The sequence below is a fragment of the Sarcophilus harrisii genome, chromosome 1, assembly GCF_902635505.1.
Source record: "Sarcophilus harrisii chromosome 1, mSarHar1.11, whole genome shotgun sequence".
NCBI lineage: Eukaryota > Metazoa > Chordata > Mammalia > Dasyuromorphia > Dasyuridae > Sarcophilus > Sarcophilus harrisii.
Genome location: NC_045426.1, coordinates 34,902,785 through 34,911,049, shown reverse-complemented (window position 1 = coordinate 34,911,049; position 8,265 = coordinate 34,902,785). Strand labels below are relative to the sequence as shown.

Here is an 8,265-nt window from a genome sequence, read left to right as displayed (position 1 = left end):
CTGAGCTGGTAAGCAATCAGATGTGGGTCATATATGTGCAATCATGTATAACGTTCTATGCTTTTTGACACTATTAAGGGATCTCTTGGAAAATCAAACCAATACTCCACACATAATGATAGGTGATCTTAGTATTTATTTTAGGAAGCCAGAAATGACAAAGACAAAGAGACCTTTTGCAAATTCTGATGCTGTAAAAAGAATAAAATAAATTTTAAGACAAGTATAGATTGCATAGATGGCAAATTACTTTAAAATGGTGGGATCCAAAGGATTCCCCTCCAACCTCCCCTTGACCCCCATATGAGAAAACTTGTCTCTTAGCTCTTGGTGTCAAGACTAAGGGATTAATAGATTTTTTTTCTTCTAACAAATCCTGAGGTATGTTTTACATTAAGCATATTGGGTTCATAAGTCCCAAACTCCAAGTCTGCAAAATGAAACCAATTACTTAAGGCAAGTTCATTCCATGGTATTGCAACCTCATGTTTAGGGAGGAAGGAGACAGTGGTTATTAAGTTTCCCCTCATCCCTCTATCCATTCTTTTTATCTTCCTTCTTATACTGGACATTTCAACATTTTCATTTATTTTCTTAATTTTGAATGAAAAATGAATTAACACATTATCATTAAGCACTTATCCTATTCCAAAGCTCTGGGGATATAAATACCTACACAAAGACAGTCCCTGCCCTCAGGAAGCTTATGCTATCATGGGGGAAACAACACAAAAAAGAGAGTGGTTGCCAGGGAGGGACACTTTGGTTAGGAAAGTTGTCCGGATGGGAAGAGATGCCCCAAGGAGAGTTGATTTGGTGATAGCTCATGAGGTTTGGGTCTGTGTGTGTGTATGCAGGAAAGTAGATGGGTAGATGGGAAGTGAAAGAGGTTCTGGATTGGGCTGTGAGATGCCAAGGATCCCACCATGTGCTACAAATGGGCCTCTCCAAATAAAGCAAAAACCCCTCAGCAGGGATTAGTCATCTTCTCACTTTATTCCCAGCCAACCATTAGATGAGTTAGTTTAAGCAATCGTTCTCTGGTCCTCCATTTCTACATCTGTTGACCTGCCTCATCAGGCTGTGGAGAGCATAAAATAAGGCAAGAGTGATGGGGATTTATGAGAGGCAGGGTGCTAGAGAGTGGATAAGGAACAGACTTTTGAAGCCAGGAAAATAGGAGTTCAAATCCCACCACTGATACATACCATGTGAGTAAATCACTTAGCCTATCATTGCCCCAGACATCTTTTTAAGCAGCTATTACAGTCAGTTGCTGAAGGCAATCAGTGGGAGAGTTTCCACAGTGGGAATTCTTTTTGCCAGTGGAAAGGGGGCAGGGAATAAAAGAACTTTGAAAAGTTCAAAAGAACCTTCCAACTGGAAGGCATTACTACTATTATTGTGAACATGTGGTCATTGGGGTTAGCCTAAGATCCTCATTTCACTAACAATTTGAGTTCGTTACCACAGATATTAACAGGAAAAAGTAGTGGGATGGAAAAAACCGAAAAGCATTGAATTGAGACAAGTAGCATTTAGGAAAGGAAAAGAAACATCTTGGATCCATGATGAGGAAGAATTAGTTACATCCAGAACATGGCAGGGAACATGAAGCTGTAGGAATAATGACTGACCTGCATATAACACTTTGAAGTTTGCACAGGATTTCATATAAATCATCCCGTTTGATCCATACAAAAAACCAAGGGAGCTTGCTACTAAAAACTAACATTTAAATAGACTTCTAAGTCTGGCAAACATTTTACAGGTATTCTCTCCTGTGATCCTCATAACAACCCTTCAAGGTAAGAGTTATTTTAATTCTCATTTTGCAGATGGGGAAACTGAGGGTCAGAGAACTTAACTAAGTTACAAACGGTCACACAGATAGTAAATGTGGGGCTGGATCTGACATCTTGCTGACATCAGGCCCAACACTCTGTACAGTGCATCATCTACCTGTCCTACGGATAGTAGGTAAGTAGCAGAAGTAGTAGCAGAAGCAATATTCAAATACAGGTAGGCTGGGTAAAGTTTTAACAACTGCCTTTCCAGGGAGAAATTGTATACACCACAAAGTTTTAGGGTTAATCTATACTAACATTTTCTCCATCACTTTCTTAAGTCTAGATGATAAATATCACAATCAACCAAGTCCTGGTTCGTGGGTAGAACTTCCAAAGCGTAAATGTTCACACTAAAATTTTAATAATCAAGGATATTTTGAATCCCAAGTACAGCCCTGTATTTAAACACAAGCCTTCACCCCAAGTCCAGCCTTCTATCTACTGCATTCTATTGCATCAGTCCAAGTCAAGGACCACCTCCCTCATGAAGCCCTCCTAGAATCATAGTCTTGAGAGTTGGAAAGGATCAAAGATTTGTTTGGTCTACTCTCCTCCTTTGACAAATGAGGAAGCCAAGACTCTAGAAAGAAGAAGTTAGTTGCCTGTAGTTAGATCAGTAGTAGCAGGAGAAGGAAATGGCAAACCACTCTAGTATCTTTGCCAAGAAAACCCCAAATGGGAACATGAAGAGCTGCACATGATTGAAAAACGATAATGACAACAACAATAACAAAAAGCAGCAGAGCCCAGTGTCTCCAACTTTCTATTTAGTCCAAAGAGATACACATCCAATAAATTCAGTGAAAAGGCACTTCTTTACCACCAGCTTGGCAGAAGTGGTACCTACTTAAGAAAATGCAATTCCCATTGCTGGAGGGAAGGACCATTCTGACTCCATCCAAGCAATGGTGTGCTTGAACATGTTTTGAACTGCCTTGTTCTCCTTGAGGGTGACTGTTCTTGGTCAAGGGGCAGGGAGCGCCCGTGTTCTGCAGGCTCAGGGATGACTTTAACATTGTTCTCTGGCGTCTGCTATACCTTGGGGCCATCTTGAAGAACACCTGGTACTTTTCACTGGGAATCTGATTGCTCAATTTTTGAGGAGGTACAGAAGCACCTTGATTTGTCTATTCTCAGATTTAATCTAATCTAATGGATGTGTTCAGTTCTGACTTGACTCAAAGATGTGGAGAAATAGAGTCAAATAAATGGATGGATAGATGTGTGTTGGAAAGCTATATGGATGGATAGATGAGAGATTGATAGATGGATGATACAAAAATAGATAAATGAACGGAAAATAGATAAATTAATAGATGGATCGATGTATGATAGGGAGATAAATAGATAGGTGATAGACAGATGATAAGTAAACAGTAGAAAGAGATAAATGGTGCTTGCTTCGGCAGCAGATGTACTAAAAAATTGGAATGATACAGTGAGATCAGCATGGCCTCTGTGCAAGGATGCTGTGTAAATTTGTGAAGAAAGATAGATAAATGGATGGATATATGATAGAGAGAAATATGGATAGATATGTGATAGATGGATGGAGATAGAGAGGGAAATCAATAGAATCCAAAAGAGATGGTGTTAGACAGAAAGCTAGATATATAGATAGACCATTTAGTAAGGATGGTCAGTATCTCAGAACACAGGTTCCCCAGAGTCCCTGCCTCAGAATCCAGGAGACCCTTAGCCTCATTGTTCCCTCCATCCCAGCGATCACCATTCCTATTGTCTACTTTGGAAGATGAAATATTGTTTGGTCTCGTCTCCCCAGAGTAGCAGAATGCCCAACATTTAATATGTATTTAATAAATGTTTGTGGATTGATTAATAGACAATGTAAAAGAGTGGAGGGCAGGAACACAATGCTTGGGATTTGGCAAGTGTAGGTTCCAGATACTCCCCTTACCCCTTATTACTCAAGGACTACTGCTTCTTAAAATGCAGTTTAGTCTCCTGGTTAGCATGTGGTAATTGGAGCCAAAGAGATCTGAGTTCAAATCCTATTTTAAACACTTAAATTAAATATAGTAATAGGCAAGCCATTTGACTTATCTGAGTTTGAATTTCCCCACCTGTAAAATGGTTATATAATAACATCTCACTCAATGACTTGGGAGGATCAAAAAGAATATATTTTTAAAAAACCAACTTTGCAAATCTTAATTTTCCGTGTTACCTATTTGTATTATTATTTCTTTGGGGGAAGGGGAAGCAAATAAATCATCCACAAGTATAGACAAAATGCATATAACTTGAATCCAATTTATATATTAATATATATTACTAGGCTATATATTACTAGGCTAAATAAGAAATATTCTTTGGTAGAGCTTGCTTTGAATGAAACTGAAATATAGCTGAAGAAAGAACAATATTAGGGCTGGAGGACTTCCAGATCTGCTAGACTGAGGGTGCTTGGTGGAACAACCCATTTTTTCTACTTTCTCTGTCTAATGGCGAATCCAGAACTATAGAACCTCAAGAAGAGGTCGTTACCATGTTGTTTGCTGTTATCCCTCATTCTCAAAAAAAACCACAGACATCTTGAGGAAGAGGTCTTGACTTGTGTGTGGATTGGAGTTAAATCAGGCTGGGCTGCTAGATTGGGTGATTGCATCAAAAGTCTGGCAGGAGATTAGGATTAGGACAGCAAGGGAGGGGGTAGTGGAGGGGCTGGCAGGGGGTGACAGGAGAGGGACCTGTTAGAATTGAGGATTAAGAAGAATAGGCAGTCAGTAAGTAGAGTAAGAATTATTAAAGAGTTCCAGGCACTGTGCTGAATACTGGAAACAAAAAGAGGCAAAAGGCAGTCCCTTCCCTCAAAGACCTCACAATCTAGGGAGGGAGATGAACAAACAAGGCACATGGAGGCTAAATCAAAAATAATTCAAGGAGAAAAGCCATTAGAATGAAGACAAATGGAGGATTGGCCTTGGAGTTGGGAGGACCTGAGTTTAAATGTGGCCTCTGACAATTGACAAGAGAGAGACAGAAAAAGATAAAGAGACAGAGAGGAAGAGACAGAGACAGAGACAAAGAAAGAAACAGAGACACACAGAGAGAGACAGAGACAGAGACAACGAGAGAACCAGAGACAGAAAAAGAGAGAAGAGAGACAGAGAGATAAAGAGAAAGACAGAGACTGAGAAGAGAGAGACAGAGAGACAAAGACAGAGTAAGACAGAGAGAGACAGAGAGAGAAAGAGACAGAGACAGAGACAGAAACAGGCAAGAGAAAGAGAGAAGAGAGACAGAGTGACAAAGACAGACAGAGACAGAGAAGGGAGAGACAGAGAAACAAAGACAGCGAGACAGTGACAGAGAGAGACAGACAGACACAGATAGAGAAACAGAGACAGAAACAGAAAGACAGAGACAGAAAAACAGAGAGACACAGAGAGATAGACACAGGGAGAGAAAGAGAGACAGACAGAAACAGAAACAGAGACAGAAGGACAGAGAAAGAGAGACACAGACATTCAAATAGACACACTCGGAGGGAGAATGAAAAGAAAGTAATAGCTTCCTGTAAAAGGTAGGATTTTCTTTGGTTCTTGAAGGAAGACAGAGAAGCCCAGAGGTGGAGATAAGGAGGGAGAGAGGAGGGAGAGAGACCAAGAACAGCCTGATGAGAGCTAAACTTTGTTCAGAATAAAATAGGAAAAGACTTAAAAATCTGAGTGTAACAGTAGCAGAATAGGACCATTGACTTAAATGATCTAAGCAGGGGTTCTTCATCCAGAGTAGGTCTATAAACACACACACACACACACACACACACACACACAAATTGCAATGCAATCATTTCCTTTGTAATCCTATAAATTCTATTTTTATGCATTTAGGAACATTCTAAGAAGGGGTTCAGAGGAAGGAAGATCCTTTCTTCAAAATATACTTTGAAATGTAATTAGGGGGAGAGGGGGAAAGGTCAAGAATCTCTGGCCCCGAGCTAGAAGCAACTTTTAAGATCCTTCCCTTCCTTCAGTCCTGACTGCAAATGTTATCTATCTCCTGATCAATTCAATGTTTATCTAAGTAACAACTACTATGGGCAAAGCACTTTCCTAGATACTGGGAGCTACTGAACAAAGACAGATTTTGGCCTGTTTATAATCCAGGGAAATGTCATCACTCATATTTTTCATGGCACTTTGCTCGATATACTTGACATTTATTATGTCATTATAATTTATGTTATTATACTATAGGGTGTACCTCATTCCACCCTAATAAACTAGAAGTTCCTTGATAAGAGGGTTTGTTGCTGGTGTGGGGCGCACCTGGAGTTCCTGCTACCTGTGAGGCTGAAGCTGTTGAAACTTTGGAACTCACAAGTTCTGAGCCACAGTGGACTGTTTGGCAATGATATGGGGAGCTCCTGAGAGCAGAGGGCAAACACGTTCAAGTCAGAAATTTTTGTTGTTCATTTGTTTCATTTGTGCCTTATTATCTGTGACTCTATTTGGAGCTTTCTTGACAGACACTAGACAGGTTTGTCACTTACTACTACAACTCATTTTACAGATGAAGGAACTGAGTTAAACAGTCTTGCCCAGAATCACCCAGCTAGTATCTGAAAGTCACATTTGAACGCAGGTGTTCCTTTCTCCAGACCCAGTGCCATCTAGCTGTTCTAGATCAGAAATGGAGTAAGTCAGACTTCCCATTCCTCGATGAAAACAGAATCGAGCACATGAACAGCCCCTGTACTTCTTGCCTAGGTGAGATAGAAAGATCTAATCCTGGAGGGAGGGAGGGAGGGAGAGAGAGAGAGAGAGAGAGAGAGAGAGAGAGAGAGAGAGAGAAAGAGGAAAGGAGGGAGGGAGAGTAGGATTTGTATCTTCTCTATCTTTGTGTGTAGGAGGATGGTATCTACTGTACAAACCATTTGGCATTGTATTACCTAAAAGGAAGGAGTAATATAAGAACAGGATCACAAATAGCTTGGAGCCTTCTGCTCAGATAAAAATTCAACAGGCACGTATTAGTGTTTGCCACCCGGTATGGAAAGTCCCAGCTTAAGTGTTGCAGGGGTGATGGGGCTGAGCATGTGGCCTCCAAAGGCCAAGGTTCAACCCCATATCCTCGTTACATAAGCAATCTGCCTAGTCTGAAGAGGAATGAAACCGAAGAGACAGTTAAACAGTTGGGTCTGAGAGGAGAGCTTCAGAGCTGCAGCTATTTATGGTACAGAAAGGGAAGGGTGAGAGAAAGCATTATACCCAGATAACCCTGGCTGTAAGCCTGGAGCATTTGCATACGATTCTCCTCCTGCCGCAGAGAATGATGCTTCCACACTGTGTGCCTGTGTGCTGGGCAGAGCTGGCTCCCAATAGACCCTTTTCTTCCTTCTTGCTTTGAGAGGACACATATGGTTCCAGATTCTCTTTGGGGAAAGACTCCAGGAAGACAAAGAGAGAACAGACTTTGGAAATAAGGGACGTGTCAAAGAGCCAGATTTCCCTACATGTTTGCCTTTTAAAGACCACATATCCATTGGAACAGCATCTGGCCAAGAGAGTTGGTGCTTAATGATTGCTTGGTGATTGATTGTCCAGCAGAGACTGGGGGGCAGATAGCTTCTTCAGAAGCAGTGACATGACATCATTGGAGGACACTGGCAGTCTGGCAGTGTCAGGAGCATTAATTGCATTTGCTCAAGCCACACATGTTCTTGCTACATGTGTTCACTCTTCCCCTGAAGGGCTATGTGTCTGTGGAAGAGACAGAATCCCTGATTAGTGGGGGATGTATGCTATTGCTTCTTTTTTTCCCCCATGCAATTTCACTAAAAGCTTTTCTTCTGAAGTAATTGTACCCTCTAACTATTAAAGGTAAACATATCCATTGGGACCCAGGAACCATATATAGTCTGAATGGGTGCCGACCAACAAGCTATCTTCAACTTGGGATGATTGCTAGTAGAGGATACCATATTATTTTGACCATAGAAAATAATTTCTTCTTTCAGGATTGAGAGACTTTAGAAAACATTAGAATTTTCTCCTTCATATATCATGTTTTCTTTTCTAAATAGCCTCATCAGCTCTCTTGGAGCTTTACCTCTTTCATGAAGCTTTTCTGGACTTATCATAAAAGAATTGATCACTTTTTTTCCTCCTGTTTAAATGAAAATGTGAATAACACAGCATCCATTCCAAATCTTCACCTTTGCGCTCTCTCTCTCTCTCTCTCTCTCTCTCTCTCTCTCTCTCTCTCTCTCTCTCTTTGCAAAATACTTTTATTCTGCATTATTCATAAAAGATCCATTTAAGAGACACATATGTCCCATGAACACTATCTATCCCATGCCCCAGAAATCTTAGGTTATCAGTGCATCTCTTCTAGTGCCTATTACCACTTTCCCTTTCCCATTTGGGTTTCCTTCCTCCTGAGGCCA

The 8,265-nt window shown here is 40.7% G+C and overlaps 1 non-coding gene across 1 annotated transcript; it reads left to right on the top strand.

The window, feature by feature from the left end:
* The first annotated feature begins 3,247 nt into the window (after positions 1–3,247).
* Positions 3,248–3,351, top strand: LOC111719433. The gene has a single exon (XR_002769582.1). It is a non-coding gene; the product is annotated as a U6 spliceosomal RNA (small nuclear RNA).
* The last annotated feature ends 4,914 nt before the right edge of the window (positions 3,352–8,265 follow it).